Below are 20,430 nucleotides of genomic sequence, written 5' to 3'. Positions count from 1 at the left end.
CTTGGCATCTGTTGCTTTTTTTCATATATAGAAACTTCTATTAAGCATCCCAGCAGGGTGTAGAAAAAACATGTGAATAGATCCTCAATGTCTATTTTTAGAAACAGCAAGACCGGTATATAGATGGGAAAATAACGCCCACATATTGTTTTGTGGGAGCAAAGAAGTTCGGGAAGCATTACAACATATAGAAGTAATATGTTCGTTTTACTAAAAAAGAAGGAATTTGGCATGGCGCACGTGCAAACATATAATCAGTAGGTGTTGTTCTCGTTTAATCAAACCTGACTAAGAGCTGTGCATCGCCCATGCGAGAGCATAACTGAAAATACACACTTAAATATCCTAGGAGGTTCCTAGTTATATAATATAACTCATCAAGTTACTAAATATACAGATATTGGAAACTGGATCATACACTTCAGCATCTATAGAAAATAACAGAAAATATTTGTGTATTTTCCTCTATCGGGACACTATGAAGTAACATATTCAACATTATCTATACCGGTATACCATGAAGTAACACATTAAACATGAGCTATACCACACACATATATATATGGACGTAACATCAATGGCACTATTTTCTGTTGAAGCTATAAAATCAAGGGACGAACTAATTAAATTTTCCCGCAAAAAAAGAACGAACTCCATCTTAAAGTTATGGACCTAATTACCATGAACAATTTGAAGAGGATATATAATCAAATTATAAGACTAAAAATTATCTGGAGCATTTAATTTATGTATACAAAACTACTTTCCAATCGATGGGAGTAGGCGTCACCAGCGAGACAACTGAATGGTGTCGAGGGGGTGAATCGCTTGACCGCTAGTTGGCGTAAATCTTTTGCTTAGCAGTGACGCCAATTGCAGTAGCCACCCAATCATGGGATGAATTTATCAAATGAAGACGCTGCACTGATGTCTGGGTAGAACTTTGAAGGTGGAGCCATTCAAATTATGCAGAGTAACGTGATTAGGGTGTGACAGGTGCAAACGCTACCGTCGGGATTACGTGTTGCCGTCGGACTGATGTGACCACTCGTGGTGGTTCTCCTAGTAGCGTAAAGTGCATGATCAAGTCATGAACACTGCTGATAGATGGGCATCTATAGTACCAACTATTTTCACGCCTGAAGGTAGTTCCTTTTTTATCTACCGGTGGAGTTTCCATGGGTCAAGGTTTTCTTTGTTTTTCTTTTGCTAACGGTGATCGTGACAATTGTGTTTTTACATTAACACAAGGGACCATCTCTATTATGTAACTTTCTCTTTAATCCTGTACCAACTATTTTCACGCCTAATGGTGGTTCCTTTTTTATCTACCGATGGAGTTTCCATGGGTCAAGGTTTTTATCTACCGGTGTTGGCAATTGCAGGGTAATTAAGAACTAAGAAGAGAACAATATGACGATGCAGTATCCAGTATATGTCTGAATTGAAATGAGAAGGTTTGGACCTGCAGGTAGGGATGATCTCATCTTCAGAGTCTCTGATCCAGAGCGACCACTCGAGTTGCACGACGGTGATGGGATGGACGGCGTGGGCTCTTCTAATGGTGGAAGCGGAGGCCTCCGCATGCCGACGTACTTTATCTTGCCGTCCTCCACCAGCTTCTTCAGCTCGCCCATCTAGTGGCACAACAAACAGCTAGTCAGTTATAAAAATAGGCCTAAATTTGGTACGGCAAGTAACAGATGAACAATTGCTGCGTGTGATAATCAAGGGCATCTGCGTGGGTTCTGGAACAAGGGCTGACCGTGATCTCGATGGGCAGACGGGTGTCGATGCGGTGCTGGTAGTAATGATCAAGGGCATCTTGGTTGGAGCATACTGTGCTCCCGCAAAAGTTCATAATCCAGGAACCTGAAGTAATTAATGGCCAAGTGTCAGGGTGAGATTCCCAGCTTATTAGAGAGATCAATACCATAGTTCCCAGGTTCTATAGAAATGCAGAAATAAATTGCGTGCAATTACATTGCAGTGTTATTGCCGGTTGTGTCTTAGAAATTCAAGAGATAGTTGTCGGTTGTCTATTCTGCCTAAAAAAGAGATTCGGAAATAGTTGCCTATAAGAATTCAGTACTATTGACTATTCAGCCTACCCCCTCCTTAAAGACAACTCAGGGTTATTGACTATCCGTGTCCAACGATTCATTAGTAGACAGCTCGAGCACTAGAAGTCCTTGGAACAGAAAATACTTATAAATTACGCTAACGAAAAAGGTTGAAAAAATCTCCCTCATACAGCTCGTTGTCTCTGATGCTGCTCTTCCCTCGTGCTAGAAGTTAAAAGCATATCTAACACACACATCTGAAAAAAATAATCACACATGGCGCACGAATTTGTATCAAATCAGATGTACACATGTGGTGGAGCTCACCAAATTCTTCAGGGCTTCTTGTCCACCTGCAGCAGCAACAACCATGAAGATGAGGGCGTCCTTGTCCACCTGCCCAAAAATACTGGTTCAGATTCTCAATGTTTCACATGTTGAAGCGCATCTGATTACATTTTGTTTTTGGTTAGAAACAAGCATTAGCGAATCTCACCTTGTTGTGCTCAACAAAAGCCTCCATGCCAACCCAAATCTCTTCATCAAAAAGACCTCCAACCACTTCTGCCTGAGATTATGATCCTCTCCGCACTTGCCATCATTATTTTCTTCTGGAAATGGTCCCAGCAATATATTTAAACATGATGCAACTGATTGAGCCATGTCATTTATATCATCGACAGCTGCAATAACTGCATGAACTATGTGCTTAAATGCTCGAACTACCATCTCGTGTATACACAGTGACTGTATGTGCGGGAGCTTATCAGAAAGCTCAACCTGAAACACAGCAAAATAAAAGAGTGCCTCAGTTGTGATTTTTATCAGCTGTTTTATGTTCTTTTATTTATTCAGCTAAATGAAGATATGTTCTTGAACTTGGCCGAACTACATGGTATGTACCAATTGTCCCAGTGAGCGCATCTGGAGGCCTCTAGTGTGCATGAAATCTGTCAATGTCCTTCCATCAATAGGGGAAAGCTCAAGTTAGCCAAAGTCTTCTACCTGATAACAGGATAAGGATGATAGTCAAAATACTGTGCGGCAGACGCCGTCGGAGAACCTGGCCGGCGCCGGCGAGGGGTCGTCGTGGGGGTCGCCCATGCACTGCTCGACCAGCTCCGCCGGTAGGCTGAGCGACGCCACCACCTCCTCGGCACACCCGCGGGAGTACTTCTTCTCCCGCATGGAGCACCGGACGCGGTAGTCGTCCAGGAAGTCCCACCACGCCCACGAGGCGTTCCGGGAGTTGGCCACCCGATGCACGCACAGCTGCCGGAGGTTCTCCAGCACCACGTCGCGCCCGCGGTAGCCAGCGCCGAGGTCCCCCTCCGGGTCCGGCACGCAGTAGCGGCATCCGGAGGGGACAGATAAGGGTGGGAGGAAGGGGAGAGGGAGGGAAGGAGGGTTGCCTTTAGCTTGAAGGAGAGGGGAGGGGGATGAGGGTGCCCTTCTTCTGGAGGACCTTGTCGATGTTGTTGCCGGCGGCGCCGACCACATCCCCGATCCGATCCGGCACCAGGCGGGCACGCGAGGGGTTTCCCTGGAGCTTTTTGGTGTGGGTGCGGGCGGAGGGAGCTTGGTGCCGGGCTGCAAGGAGATGGGGACGAGGGAGGAGGTGGCGGCGGCGATGAGATGGGGATGAGGGAGGACCGGATCGGGATGGGGGCGGGGACGGGGAGGAGGTGGCAGCGGCGAGGACATGGCGAGGAGGGGTCCATGGGATCTGAGCTAGGTTTGGGCTGCGGGTGGGGTTAATTTTTTTCATTTTTTTAGATACATGAATGGATGGATGTGAGATGGTGAGGTGGATGGATGTATGGATGGACGCCATGTCATCGATCCGTGGAAAGAGTTTTGATTGGTTAGAACATGTTACTACATTTTTATAATCATCGTAAAAGTTATGACGATCTCATCTTATGCGGTTACGATGTTTTTGACTCACATCGTCGTAATTCATATGTAGATTTGATCCCCTCAAACGGTTTACGACAATCTCGGATGAAATCGTCATAGATTTATGACGAATTCATCAACGACATTTAAAAAAATGTCAAGTATGAGCATATTTCTTGTAGTTCCTGAATTCTCCCTCTTCAAATAAACCTTCCAAAATAAGAGAGAAAAGCCATAAATATGGTACCACAAGTAATATAACAGCCCAAAAAGCAATAAATATCAACACGAAAGCATGATGCAAAATGGACGTATCAATCACCATCAACATCTTCATCAGCACCATCTCATCTCCAAACCCTAGTTCATCTCTTGTAACCAATCTCCGTCTCACGACTCCGATTGGTACTTGTAAGGTTGCTAGTAGTGTTAATTACTCTTTGTAGTTGATGCTAGTTGGATTATTTGGTGGAAGAGTTTATGTTCAGATCCTTGATGCTACTCATTACCTCTCTGGTCATGAATATGATTATGCTTTGTGAGTAGTTACTTTTGTTCCTGTGGACATGGGATAAGTCATGCTAATAGTAGTCATGTGAATTTGGTATTCGTTCAATATTTTGATGTGTTGTATGTTGTTTTTCCTTTAGTGGTGTTATGTGAACGTCGACTACATAACACTTCACCATTATTTGGGCCTAGAGGAAGGCATTGGGAAGTACTAAGTAGATGATGGGTTGCTAGAGTGACAGAAGCTTAAACCCTAATTTATGCGTTGCTTCGTAAGGGGCTAATTTGGATCCACTAGTTTAATACTATGGTTAGACTTTGTCTTAATTCTTCTTTCATAGTTGCGGATGCTTGCGAGAGGGGTTAATCATAAGTGGGATGCTTGTCCAAGTAAGGGCAGTACCCAAGCGTCGGGCCACCCACATATCAAACTATCAAAGTAACGAACGCAAATCATATGAACATGATGAAAACTAGCATGACAGAAATTCCCGCGTGTCCTCGGGAGTGTTTTTCCTCCTATAAGACTTTGTCTAGGCTTGTCCCTTGCAACAAAAGGGATTGGGCCACTTTGCTGCACCGTTGCTACTATTGCTACTTGTTGCTTGCTACGAATCATCTCACCACACAACCACTTGTTACCGATAATTTCAGTGCCTCCAGATATTACCTTGCTGAAAACCACTTGTCAGATCCTTCTGCTCCTCGTTGGGTTCGACACTCTTACTTACAAACTTAGTTCTTCCTAACAATTCTACGGTGCTTAATTATGTTCTATTTCTTTTGTAGATTTCATTACAAGTTTTAATTTTCTTGTGTACATAATTCAAAACAGCACATATGGACAATTTAGCTAGCAACAATAAATCTATAGGCCACATGGAGAAGTGGAATAAGTGCACATTAGAGGGGTTAGAGTGGAGAATAAAAAAACTCGAAGAAGACAGTGCCATGGTGAAGAATTAAATGGATAGTCTCCTTATAGAGGGTGCTAATGCCCTCACCAAGTCAAACCAACTGAGGGAGGTGAGGGATCAGTTAATGGATGAGAGGGACATCCTCAAGCTGCAGAAAAAAGAACTCAGGATAAAAATCACTAACCTAAAGACAGACATTGCTCACTTGAAATAAGATGGAGAGAGCAAGCAGAAGAAGCTTCGCCAGCTGAGGATCCTTGATGGAGAGTAGTTTAATTATTTCAGTACCTTTTCTAAAGTTTTAAACCGTGAAGTTAAATGATGAGTATGCTTAATTGATCAGTACTAAGTTTTAAACTTTGAAGTTTATAAGTATGTTTAGTTGATCAGTACCTTTTGTGAAGTTTAAACTCTTAGTTTCTGAAGTAGTATTTTTTATTATCAATAAAACAAATTGTTGGCGTTGGACAAAGGTGGACGCCAGCAATATGTCATATACTTCTCGTGTAGGATCCAACGCCACCACGATTTTCTAACTGTGGCGCCATATTGGTGGCGTTGGGTGTCCATGCGAGCAAGGCCATTTTTGCGATGACATAGCTAGGCTTTTCTACACTAGTGTATTCGTATATGGTTTGCGACTCAGAGTCATCTAGATCGGTGTCAAAGCTTCCATTGGTGTAACCCTTTACAACGAACTCTTTATCACCTCCTAACGGAGAAATATTTCCTTAGTCCTCTTTAGGTACCTAAGGATAATTTTGACCGTTGTCGAGTGATCCATCTCCTAGATCACTCTTGTACCCCATTTCTAGACACGTGGCAAGGCACACATAAGGTGCGTTACACAACATGGCATACCATATAGAGCCTATGGCTAAGGCATATAGGACGGCCTTCATCGTTTCACTTTATTCTGCCATGGTTGAGCTTTGAGTCTTACTCAACTTCACACATTACAATTCAGGAAAGAACTCCTTCTTTGACTCATCAATTTTGAACTCCTTCAAAATATTGTTGAGGCATGTGCACTATGAAAGTCTTATTAGGCATCTTGATCTATCTCTATAGCTTGATGCCCAATATGTAAGCAGCTTTACCCAGGTCTTCCTTTGAAAAACTCCTTTCAAACAACCCTTTATGCTTTCCAGAAATTCTACATCATTTCCGATCAACAATAAGTCATCCACATATACTTTTCAGAAATGCTATAGTGCTCCCACTCGCTTTCTTGTAAATACAAGTTTCTTCGCAAACTTTGTATAAAACCTAATGCTTTGATCACCTCAGCAAAGGGTATATTCCAACTCTGAGATGCTTGCACCAGTCCATAGAAGGATCGCTCGAGCTTGCATACCTTTTAGCATCCTTAGGATCGACACAACCTTTCGTTTGTATTACATACAACCTTTCATCACGGAAACCGTTAAGGAAATATTATTTTCACATCCATCTGCCATATTTCATAATCGAAAAATGCACCAACTACTAACATAATCCCAAAATTTTTAGCATAGCTACGAGTGAGAAAGTATCATCATAGTCAACTCATTGAGCTTCTCGGAAACTTCTTTGCAACAAGTCGAGCTTCATAAATGGTGACATTACCATCAGCGCGTGTCTTCTTTTTAAAGATCCATTTGTACTTAATGGCCTCCCGGTCATCGGGAAAGTCTAACAAAGTCCATACTTGGTTTTCATACATGGATACTATCTGAGATTTCATGGCTCCTAGACATTTGTTGGAATCCAGGCCCACCATCGCTTCTTCATAGTTTGTAGGCTCATAATTGCCTAACAACATGACTTCTAACATATGATTACCATACCACTCAGGGGCAGAATGAATCCTTGTCGACCCATGAATCTCGGTAGTAACTTGATCCGAAGTTTCATGATCACTATCATTAGCTTCCTCTTCATTTGGTGTAGGTACCACAGAAACATCTTTCCGTGTTGCGGTACTCTCCAATTCAAGTGAAGGTTTGATAGCCTCATCAAGTTCTACCTTCCTCCCACTCACTTCTTTCGAGAGAACCTCCTTCTTTGGAAAGGATCCATTCTTGGCAACAAAGACCTTGCCTTCGGATATGTGATAGAAGGTATACTCTATTGTTGCCTTAGCGTATCTGATGAAGATGCACTTTTCCGCTTTGGGCTCGAGCTTATCAAACATAATTTTCGCATTCCAAAACTCTAAGAAACGACAGATTAGGTTTCTCGCCAAAACATAATTCATGAGGTGTCGTCTCAATGGATTTAGATGGTGCCGTGTTTAAAGTGAATGCAGTTGTCTCTATTTCATAATCCCAAAACGATAGTGGCAAATCAATAAGAGGCATCATAGAAAGCACCATATCCAATAGAGTACAACTATGACGTTCGGATACACCATTATATTTTGGTCTTTTAGGTGGCGTCAGTTGCGAAAGAATTTCCGCATTGTCTTGCATACCGAACTTGTAACTCGAATATTCACTTCCACGATCATATTGTAGATATTTTATCTAGTTGTCACGATGATCTTCAACTTCACTGTCGAATTGCTTGAACTTTTCAAAATTTCTTGTGTTTCCTCAAGTAAATATACCCACATCTACCCAAATCATGTGTGAAGGTAAGATAATAATGATATCCACCGCGTGCTTAAACACTCATTGGACTACATACATCAATATGTATTACTTCCGATAAGTCACTTTCCTGCTCCATCGTGCCGGAAAACGGGGTCTTAGTAATCTTGCCTATGAGGCATGGTTCACATGTCTCAAGCGATTCTAAATCGAGTGAGTCCAAAGATCCATCAGCATGGAATTTCTGCATCCGCTTTACACCAATATGACCTTAGCGACAGTTGCTATCTCTTGAGCTTGCGTTGGTTTTTCCCTTGAAGAGGAAAGGGTGATGCAGCAAAGTAAATACGTATTTCCGTCAGTTTGTTGAGAACCAAGGTATCAATCCAATAGGAGGAACAAGCATGGCCCCAATAGTAGTACCTACACAAATAATCAAACTCTTACACCCAACGCTATAAAGGGTTTGTCCATCCCTTCAAAGATATTCGCAAGCATGAGATCTGATAGAGATGGATATAAAAGATTGCGGAAACAAAAGTAAATAAATTGCAGCAAAGTATTTTTGGTTTATAGATCTGAAATTATAATATGGAAAATAGACCCGAGGGCCATAGGTTTCACTAGAGGCTTCTCCCATAAAGGAAATAATACGGTGGGTGAACAAATTACTGTCGAGCAGTTGATAGAAAAGCAAATAATTATGAACATATCTAAGGCAATGATTATGCATATAAGTATGACGTCCGTGTCAAGTAGACCGAAACGATTCTGCATCTACTACTATTACTCCACACATCGACCGACTCCTGCCTGCATTTAGAGTATTTAGTTCATGAAGAACAGAGTAACACATTAAGTAAGATGGCATGTTGTAGAGGGATAAACTCTAGCTATATGACGAAAACTCCATCTTTTTTATCCTTGATGGCAATAATACAATATGTTGGAGATATTGCCTGTTAATAACCCGCCCTAGTTGGGCCGGGTCACCAAATCAGGCAATTCACCTAAACAGCGATTTGGGCCTTGGCCTGGCCAAATCAAGGTCATATGGCAGTTTATGATTTCTGGAAGGTCTCCAAGCTTTGAAGGACGGCGACTTAGAGACCATAGGGGTCACGATTTGAAGAAAGGAAAATATCCTTGTAAACCCTAAGGGTTCGACCTGTATATAAAGGCGAGTCCTAGGGAAGGAGAGGCAGGTTAGAATTCATCGAGTGCTAGGTCTGGCGATTTACGCCCTCCTTGTAATCGAAACCACATCTATACAAACCAAAGCAGGACGTAGGCCTTTACCTCCTCACGAGGGGCTGAACCTGGGTAAATCGCCGTGTCTCTCCCGCTTAACCCCTTTGAGTCGCCACCAAGGTGCGATGGCTCGAGTACTAAGTCCTTCCACGAGGACATCTGCCGTGACAAAACCATGACAGTTGGCGCCCACCGTCGGGCCTGCGCACGGTGGAGTTGAGTTCTCAAAGGGAGCCCTACCAGGGTTTGGGAGTTATGCGATGGGGCTCATGACCCGGAGCCGCCGCGGGAAAACCTACATCGACAACCAGCGATGGGGGCCCGAAGTAGATTCGATTGAATCTGGTTACAGGGTCCCCTTCGGCAAGATCAACATCTTCATCGGCATGATCAGATCATCCGTGCCTGAGCCAGACATCTCCACCGACATCGTCGAGCCGGCCAGGTACGTCCGCCCAGTAATAACGCCAAATCTGACTCGCCCGGTCTTTGTGGGGTTCACGCAGGGATCGGAGGAGCCAGAGCGCTCGGTGACTCAGGAAACTACGCCGGTCAACTCTGATGACGAATCATCCATGGGCGATTCAGATTCAATCCGATCTCTACATGGGGATTGTCTTGGGGGCTTGTCGCTGGCCATGGACCCCGAAGTCCTTGACCGAACCCGCCGTCAGATCGCCATTTACTTGGCGGGGGCGACTCAACCCACACAAAATCCCACCGGAGGCGATGGAGCCGACGAGACGTCCAGAAGCCCGGCCGCAGTCCTGGTGGATTTAGCGGCAGAAATCACAAGGCTGATGGCGACTCCCCTTACACCAGAAAACTAGGAGGAGATAAATGCGGAGCCGACGAAACTCAGGGAGGCAGTGGCAAAGGCTCATCGGGATGCCGAGGTGGAGTCCGCTAGGATCGAGACTCGGCAAGCTCAAATTGCGGCCGAAAGGATGCGTTTAAACACTGACAACTGGCGGCTCGAAAGACAATAGAGCGCATCTGACGCCGTCCATCAACGGAGACACCAGGGTCGCCTGCCCCATGATCTCAACCCGACCCGCCTGTTCGACACTCCACGAACCCCTGGGGCGGGAGCCGCCCCGGGGGGAGGGCCGGGTCGCCCGCCTAACCCGCCGGGTTAGCCGGCTGAGAATCGCATTCCCCGATTCCGGACGCCTCAAGGCCACTTTTCCAACCCGGTGGACAACGTCCTTGCCGCAACTCGCCATCTGGAATCTCTTCCGATTCACGGCAACACTCCTGCCGAGATAGAAGCAAGGAACACCATCGAGATGTTGAAGACGGCGGTGGTTCAAAACGCCCAGTTCTCACATAGCCTCGAGAGGTTGCATTCCACTCCCCAGGCAAGCTACACCAGGAGCCGGCTAGAGGACCAGCCCGCCGTAAACAGTGGGCCACGACACGTCCCACAGGACAACCCGCCTGATCGGAACCCGCCGGGCCGGGACCTCCCGAACACCCAAGACGCCCTGGCCCCCCTCGTCGGGGGCGGAGGGCGAGTAGGGGTGCCATGCTTGGCCCTCCCCCTTCATAACGAAAGGATGCCCAAAGATTTTAAGGGACGAAGAAAGGTGCCTAATTACACCCCGGACCTTGAGCCGGCATCGTGGATCGAGAGTTATGAAATCGCCATGGACATACTCGACGTAAACGAGGCAGTTTGCGCCAGATACTTCACGATGATGCTCGAGGGGTCAGCACGTACTTGGTTGAAAAACTTACCTCCCAACTCCATCCAGACCTGGCCCGAGTTAAAAGTGCGTTTCATCAAAAACTTCCGAGGAACTTGCAAACGTCCGATGACGATCGTCGATCTACAACACTGTGTTCAGCCCCCGGATGAGTCGGCTCACCATTGGTCACGGCGGGTTGCAGAAATTATCCATTCGTCAGATGTTATTACAGCGGCTCAAGCTGTGCTGATCCTCGAGCAGAATTGCCATTACGAACCCTTGGTTCAAAAATTGGGGCGACTCAAGCGAAAGGTCCAAGACATGGGAGAGCTGATGGACACCCTCACTAGGTACGCTGAGGCAGATGACACCAAAGATCCTGGTGAGGATGGTAAGGCTAATTCGCCCAAAAAGGGCGAGTCATCCAAAAACCATACACGGTTCGAGGGCGCTACCGCCACAATCAAGGGGCCAATAGCAAGCGAAGACCGCAAGAGGAGCCCTCGGACTTAGTCGCCAATACCAACACCAACAATGGCAACCAACGCCAGAAGAAAAACACGGGGTTTAGCGGGAAGAGGCCGCGTAACTATGAAGAGCTACTCAAAGGCCCTTGCCCGCACCATGCCACGGCAGACGGTCCGGCGACTCACTCCTGGGAGAATTGCTTCGTAATGCAGGAGTTTCGGGCGGAGGCGATCAAGAAAAGTCAAAACGATGACCCGGACCAGCGCCAGGAGCAGTTCATCGCACCCAACCAACGACAGAAGCCCTTCGGCGGCTTTCCTGAACAGGGGGCTCAGGGAGGCCCACAGCCAGGCGGCGGCCAATACCCGGTGCACCACCAGCGGCGGTATAACCTGCCAGGAGCCTTTCAACAGCCACCCCCACAGGGGGCTCCGTAGGGTCAGGATGATAACGGGGGTTTCCGCAGCAACCCCAAACAGTTAAGTAATGGACAGTATCATGTTTTCACCACCAATGCTTGCAGGCGCGATAAGAAGGTGAGTCACCGGGCGTACAGTGTATCAGAACCGGCGCTTCCCAGATACCTCCATTGGTCTGAGCAGACCATAACATGGAGCAGGGAGGATCACCCGCCAAGAGTTGACAACCCAGGCGATTTAGCGTTGGTCGTGGCTCCCCAAGTTGGGGGTTACACCGTGTCCAAAGTGCTAATGGATGGTGGCAGTAGCATTAATATCTTATATTTTGACACGTTCCAAAGGATGAACCTATTGGAAAAGGACCTGATGCCTTCAACCACGATCTTCCACGGAATCGTCCCGGGCAAGTCGGCCTACCCCATAGGCCGAGTCAGGCTCACAGTGGCGTTTGGAACTGCACAGAATTACAGGTCGGAGTCACTGATTTTCGAGGTGGTCAAATTGAAAAGCCCCTACCATGCGTTATTTGGGCGGCCGACTTACGCCCGCTTCATGGCTCGCCCGTGTTATGTTTACCTCAAGCTCAAAATGCCTGGTCCCAAAGGACCTATCATGGTTGATGGAGATAGAAGGATTGCAAAGGAATGTGAAGAAGGGGACGCGGCTTATGCGGAAGTCGCCTGCGCTGCAGAGGAGCTCAAACACCATCGGGCCAATGTTGACCCGGCAGACATGTCACCCCTAAAGAAGCCGACTACAGATGCTGAGTCGCCCCTCAAGTTCAAGCCAACGGATGACACCAAGACAATCGATTTCGTTCCTGGCGATTCATCCAAGCATTTCACCATTGGGACGGGTCTGGACCCCAAATAGGAAAGCGCGCTCAACGAATTCATCCGTGAGAATCGGGACATCTTCGCATGGAAACCTTCTGACATGCCTGGTGTGCTGAGAGAATTCGTTGATCACCATCTTAATGTTGACCCAAAGGCAAAGCCCATCCAGCAGTACCTTCGCATATTTAACGAGGAGCGACGCAAGGCGATTGGGGAAGAGGTTGCCCGTCTTTTAGCCGCCGGATTCATCATGGAAGTTTTTCACCCCAAATGGCTGGCTAACCCGGTTTTGGTACTCAAGAATTACGGTACCTTTCGTATGTGCATTGACTACACAGATCTCAACAGAGCCTGCCCAAAAGATCCCTTCGCTCTTCCCCGCATCGACCAGATCATTGACTCGGTTGCGGGATGTGAACGATTGTGCTTTTTGGACGCCTACTCAGGATATCACCAAATCAAGATGGCCGTGGAGGATCAAGAGAAAACAGCCTTTATAACCCCCTTTGGGGCTTTTTGTTATGTGTCCATGCCTTTTGGACTCAAGAGTGCGGGGCGACTTATCAGCGCTGCATCCAGAATTGCCTCCGCAACAAAATCGGTCGCAACGTCCACGCCTATGTCGACGATATTGTGATCAAAACCCGCCAGGGGGAGACACTACTGGAGGATCTCAAGGAAACGTTCGATAATCTACGAGTATATCAGATGAAGCTCAATCCCACCAAATGTGTTTTTGGTGTGCCTGCAGGGAAATTGCTGGGCTTCCTGGTATCGGAGCGCGGCATTGAAGCTAACCCGGACAAGATCGAAGCAGTTACATCCCTTGGAAAGCCGGTGAACGTTAATCAAGTTCAACGATTGGCGGGTCGCATTGCGGTCCTAAGTCGTTTCGTCAGTCGCCTGGGTGAGAAGGCGATCCCTCTTTATTAGTTATTAAGGAAATCTGATTGGTTTGTTTGGACGAATGAGGCAGACGAGGCGCTCGAAGCCCTGAAACGCCAATTGGTTAACCCGCCGGTCCTGGCCGCCCCGACTGAAAAGAGCCCATGCTTCTGTATATCGCGGAAAATTCCAAAGCAGTAAGTGTGGCAGTGGTCGTCGAAAGAAAGGAGGAAGGGAAGGAATACCCAGTGCAGCGCCCGGTGTATTTTATCAGCGAGGTGCTAACCCTTTCCAAGCAGTGGTACCCACATTGGCAGAAGTTGGTATATGGGGTGTTTATGGCGAGTCGGAAACTTAAGCATTACTTCCTAGAACACCCTATCATAGTGGTTAGCTTTGCCCCCCTTGGGGACATCATCCAGAATCGGGAGGCAACGGGGCGGATTGCCAAGTGGGCAATTGAACTTGGGCCGCACCACATACAGTATACCCCCCGCACAGCCATCAGGTCTCAGGCTTTAGTTGATTTCGTCAACGACTGGACGGAGTTGCAGGCTCCGAAAGACAGGCCTGATCTCACTTACTGGACTATTTATTTTGATGGATCTAGGCAGCTGGAAGGCTCGGGGGCTGGTGTGGTGTTGGTATCCCCTCAAGGAGATAAATTCTGCTACATTCTCCGACTCATGTTTCCATGCACTAACAATGCGGCGGAATACGAAGCTTTGCTTCACGGCTTGCGACTCGCCAAGGAGATGAATTTGACGCGAGTCAGATGCTTTGGCGACTCTGATTTGGTGGCGCAGCAAGTTTCGGGTACCTGGGATTCTCGGGACCCCATGATGGCGGCTTACAGAAGAGCTGTGTCTGATGTGGCGGGTCATTTTCATGGTTATCAGGTGGACCACATTGATCGGCGCCTCAACGAGGCAGCTGACGCCCTCTCACGACTTGGTTCCCAGCGAAAGCCAGTTCCTCCCAATGTTTTCCTGGATATTTTACATAAACCATCCGTGATTCTACCATCGGAGGAGCAGTTGGCAATACCAGATCCTGAGTCTTAGCTCGTGGCGGCTCTCCACGTCACGCCAGATTAGGTTCTTCCTTATCTGGCTTATCTCGCCAGGGGCGAGTTACCAACAGACGAAGTTTCGGCTCGTCAAATCGTTCGCCGCAGCAAATCCATGGTCATCATCAATGGCGAGTTATATAAGCGGAGCGCCTCTGGAGTTTTTCAGCGATGCGTTTCCTCCGAAGAAGGATGCATAATCTTAAATGACATTCATTCCGGAGACTGTGGGCATCATGCCGGGTCACGCTCTTTGGTGTCAAAGGCTTTTCGTCATGGTTTCTTTTGGCTGACGGCTCATGCAGATGCAGAAGATATAGTTTGTCGGTGCGAAGGATGCCAGCGTTATGGGCGACAGGCTCATGTGCCGGCTCAAGAATTAAGAATGATCCCCATCACTTGGCCTTTTGCGGTTTGGGGGCTGGACATGGTCGGCCCCTTTAAAATGTCCTCTAACAAGAAGACCCATCTGCTGGTGGCAGTTGATAAGTTCACCAAGTGGGTTGAGGCGGAACCTATTGGAGCTTGCGATGCGGAGACAGTGGTCAAATTCTTGAAAAAGCTGATTTTCTGGTTTGGATATTCGCACAGTATCATTACTGATAATGGTACTAAGTTGTCCCAAGGGGTGATGCAGGAGTTTTGCCGTCGAGAGCATATCCGGCTTGATGTTTGTGTAGTCGCTCACCCACAATCTAATGGGCAGGCGGAGCGGGCGAATCAGGAGGTTTTGCGAGGAATTAAGCCCCGACTCATGGTTCCCCTGGAGAAAACCCCAGGGTGTTGGGTTGAAGAATTACCTTCACTACTGTGGAGTATTCGGACTACCCCGAACCGGTCCACAGGTTTCACCCCTTTCTTTCTGGTCTACGGAGCAGAAGCCGTTCTTCCCACTGATATAAGGCATGACTCACCTAGGGTCGCCGCATATGTGGAACAAGACAATGACCTGGCGCGTCAAGACTCTTTGGACGCCTTAGAGGAGGCACGTGACCTGGCTGCGGCCCGTTCAGCTATCTACCAGCAGGATCTACGGCGTTATCACAACCGCCGGGTTAAGAGTCGGATCTTTCAGGAAGGCGACTTGGTTCTTCGGTTGATACAAGATCGTGCTGGCATGCATAAGTTATCACCGCCTTGGGAAGGACTGTTCATCGTCAGCAAGAATCTCCGCAATGGCTCTTATTATCTGGTGGATCTTCGGCCTAACCGTCCAACCACGGAGGCTGAGTCAACTCGCCCCTGGAATATTGCCCACCTGCGGCCTTATTACACTTAAGCTCTTGAGCTCTGCATTTTGTAAGTTTTTCAGTTTCATTATGAAGTAATAAAGTTAAAAATACTCCCCGACTTGGGGGCTTCTTCATTAAAGAACAATTTTGTCATCCTGTTGCGACCTTATGAGCCGACAGAATCATCATCTTAGGGTGGCGCTTGAGCTTTCTGACTCGCCCCATCCTGTCGCGACCTTATGAGCCGACGAAAACATCATCGTTTAGGGTGGCGCTTGAGCTTTCTGACTCGCCCCATCCTGTCGCGACCTTATGAGCCGACGAAATCATCAACATTTTAGGGTGTGTGCTCGAGCTTTCTGACTCGCCTCATCCTGTCGCGACCTTATGAGCCGACAAAACCAGCATTTTAGGGTGTGTGCTCGAGCTTTCTGACTCGCCTCATCCTGTCACGACCTTACGAGCCGACGAAACCATCATCTTAGGGTGGCACTTGAGCTTTCTGACTCGCCCCATCCTGTCGCGACCTTATGAGCCGACGAAAACATCATCATTTAGGGTGGCGCTTGAGCTTTCTGACTCGCCCCATCCTGTCGCGACCTTATGAGCCGACGAAATCATCAGCATTTTAGGGTGTGTGCTCGAGCTTTCTGACTCGCCTCATCGTGTCGCGACCATATGAGCCGACAAAACCAACATTTTAGGGTGTGTGCTCGAGCTTTCTGACTCACCTCATCCTGTCGCAACCTTATGAGCCGACGAAACCATCATCTTAGGGTGGCGCTTGAGCTTTCTGACTCGCCCCATCCTATCGCGACCTTATGAGCCGACGAAAACATCATCATCTTAGGGTGGCGCTTGAGCTTTCTGACTCACCCCATCCTGTCGCGACCTTATGAGCCGACGAAATCATCAGCATTTTAGGGTGTGTGCTCGAGCTTTCTGACTCGCCTCATCCTGTCGCGACCTTATGAGCCAACGAAACCAGCATTTTAGGGTGTGTGCTCGAGCTTTCTGACTCGCCTCATCCTGTCGCGACCTTATGAGCCGACGAAACCAGCATTTCAGGGTGTGTGCTCGAGCTTTCTGACTCGCCTCATCCTGTCGCGACCTTATGAGCCAACGAAACCATCATCTTAGGGTGGCGCTTGAGTTTTCTGACTCGCCCCATCCTGTCACGACCTTATGAGCCGACGAAAACATCATCATTTAGGGTGGCGCTTGAGCTTTCTGACTCGCCCCATCCTGTCGCGACCTTATGAGCCGACGAAATCATCAACATTTTAGGGTGTGTGCTCGAGCTTTCTGACTCGCCTCATCCTGTCACGACCTTATGAGCCGACGAAACCAGCATTTTAGGGTGTGTGCTCGATCTTTCTGACTCGCCTCATCCTGTCGCGACCTTATGAGCCGACGAAACCAGCATTTTAGGGTGTGTGCTCGAGTTTTCTGACTCGCCTCATCCTGTCGCGACCTTATGAGCCGACGAAACCAGCATTTTAGGGTGTGTGCTCGAGCTTTCTGACTCGCCTCATCCCGTCGCGACCTTATGAGCCGACGAAACCATCATTTAGGGTGTGCGCTCGAGCTTTCTGACTCGCCCCATCCTGTCGCGACCTTATGAGCCGACGAAATTGCTGTTTTTATTTTCCTTCATGGCATGGCCACGAGGGTTTCAAAATCTTTTTCCTGATTTATCTTGAAAATATTTGTTATCATTTATTTGGTTTCACGTATGTTGTTTTCAAAGCCTAAGTCAGGTTGATGATCAAAGTCACTTCATCCATGGCGGATTAAGCATTTTCAAGGATTCTCAAATGGCGGATCAAATATTTCAAATCACCTTAAGGGTGACATAAAGATTCTTTCGAGAGTATCACAAAAGTAGTACCGACTTATGAAAAAGACCTATTACATGGGTCTCAGGCCAAATCGATGAAGTTTACTCTGTTGGCGCCTTCGGATCATTTTGCTGCGAGCTTTGGCCGACCTCAATGTGCAAGTCGCCCAGTACCCAGTTACACTTGGCCAGAGCTGCGAAGTCATCTTCATCGGTCAGGATTGATGCCAGATCTGCTTCCAAGTCAAAAGGGTTCTTGGGTCGCCGAGGAGTTAAACTGGTCGTCACAAAGGTTGGCGGGCTGACCTTCTTGTTCTTGCTGTCATAAGCAGCCTGATACTTTGATAAATCCAGACTTGCTGCGAGTTGGGTTGCCGCCAGGCGGGAGTCCTTGACATCACGTTGATAGTCCTCTTCGACAAATTCTGACCCATCATCTTTGAGTTGAGGAAAGCCTGCCGCTACCTCTTCCGGGTTGATCTCTGGAGCATACGCCAAACAGCGACTCAAGGCAGTCAGAATCCCCTTCTGAGCGGCTGACCGAGTTAACTCGCCAATCTGAGGGGGAAGCGTGGATAGGCACCCAAGCATCTTCTTTATGGAAGTTATAGGCTCTTTGGCACCCATCACAGCTTTAACAGTTAAAACACTGCCGGTGTATAGTTGCTCTGTCAGCGTGTAAACCGCCTTCAGCATCAGCACGCAATCATCCTGAAGGTTGGCGGCTCTCGGACCTGTGTAAGGGGTCATGATAAATCAGCGACTTACAATAAGAGTTATTGATTAAAAAAGGGAGAAAAATATAAAAAGTTTGAGTAAGTTTACCAAAGATGGCTTGCGTCATGTTTGAGATACGACGCTTCAAGCCGGACAATTCTTGTTGCACAGTAGCTAGCCTGGCTTCAGCCTTCTCTGCTCTTTTTGTGGCAGCATCTTGGTCAGCTTGAGCTCTTTTCAAATCGGCTTTGAGTTTTTCCAGCTCAGCCAGGACCAATTGATACTTATCCTCCAACTTAGCTCGGGCATCTTGCTAACCAGATAAGTTTTTCTTTAAATCGCCAAGCGCCGATTCAGTCTGAGAAAGAGTTTCCTGTTGAAAGTACAAAATAAGGGGCAAGTCTCAGAACTATTGCAAGCAATATTCCTGACACTTGGGGGCTAATGTATAATTTTTTCTTTTTAGATGAAATTATACAATATCAAGACCCGGCTCATCTTTTTACTGATAACCCGGCCCTTGGGGGTTACTGGTCGAAAGTTTTTTTTTCTAAATTTATCAAGACCAGGCTCATCTTTTTACTAATGACCCGGCCCTTGGGGGTTACTGGTCGAAAGTTTCTTCTAAATTTATCAAGACCCGGCTCATCTATTTACTGATGACCCGGCCCTTGGGGGTTAATGGGAGTAATACAATATAACAAAGCTTACCTCATGTTTGTTTTTTAGCATCCGCAGCAGGCTTTTCTCCATCTCATAACTCACCTCCAGGCGACTTGCAAAACCAGAGCAGAGTTCCTTGAACTCCAGATATTCATTTTCAGAAAGCCTAGCCTTGGAGAGTCCAGACTCAGGAATGGTTTGAGAGGAGGATGCCACATGCTTTGACAAAACCGTTGCCGCCGGTTTGGAGAAGCCGGTACCAGTAATAACTACAGCATCCGGGTCTTCTGCTGTCATCAATGGACTTGGCGGCTTAGGGGCATCCATTGTTTCCTTGGGCGAGTTTGGAAGATCCATTTGATTTTCGGGCTCGCCTTGATCCGAGTTATCTTGGATCTGCACTAACTCTTTGATGGGCTCTGAAATTATGACAGGAGTTGGTCCGCTGGTTTTTCCTTTTCTTGTCCTGTGCCCTAAAAGAGGGGAGAAGCGCATTAAGGAACTGAAATTTTATTACCTTCAGATTCAAAGTAAGATTATCAAAAGACTTACCCAGGGACTCGAATCATTGGCGGAAGTGTCGACATCACTGAGTCGCCAAATGTAGGAGGAGAGTTCTGCAAGAATTATACGTCAAAATTATAGGCGGGTTAGAGACGTGATCCAAAGAAACATGAAGAATTGTTATTCATGAGTACCTCATTTGTTTTCCTCTTGTTCGTTGCTGGTAAGCCGGACACCAGATCACCGAAATGACTTTGGATCTTCCGATTTGAAGTATGTTGTGCTTTCTTCAGTAGGAAATTTGGGTCCAAACAAGCATTTGGGTGTGAGAAGGGAACTTTCCCACAAATTCGCCTGGCCGGGTTAGGTGGAGAAGGAGATGAATCGGAGGAAACAGAAATTACCTCAACAGAGTCCTCCTGGCTTTCGTTGTCTTCATTATATTCAAGAGAGGCAGTGATATAAATACAAAAGTTAACAGTAGTGGATGGCGAGTGAAAAGAGGATAGGTTTTTACCTCCGAAAGTGCATCGCCGACTTGAGACTCATCAACTTCGGATGGCTCAGCCGCAGCAGCTTTGCCCTTGCCCTTGGTTTTCTTTGGGGGCGGCTTAGCGTGCTTCATGGCTGGCCTTTTGGGTTTCTTGGACCAAAATTTATCACCTTTCTGGTATAGCATATGTTACAAAAGCCACGATACAAGTGAAACATAGGAAGTAAAGACAAAAGGCGGGTTAGATTTGCTCACCTTGGGCGCCGGATTAATTTTGCAGACAGGCTTGAGGCCGATTTGGCCGCATTTTCGCGCAGGCTCGCCAGTCAGCTTCTTGATGATGGTGACAATATCCTTTTCTGTTAAAGCCGTATGGAAATAACATTGAGGGTGATCTAAA

Source organism: Hordeum vulgare, chromosome 4H (assembly GCF_904849725.1).
Source record: "Hordeum vulgare subsp. vulgare chromosome 4H, MorexV3_pseudomolecules_assembly, whole genome shotgun sequence".
Lineage (NCBI taxonomy): Eukaryota > Viridiplantae > Streptophyta > Magnoliopsida > Poales > Poaceae > Hordeum > Hordeum vulgare.
The sequence above is the reverse complement of the archived record's forward strand: the minus strand, read 5'-3'. Positions refer to the sequence as shown.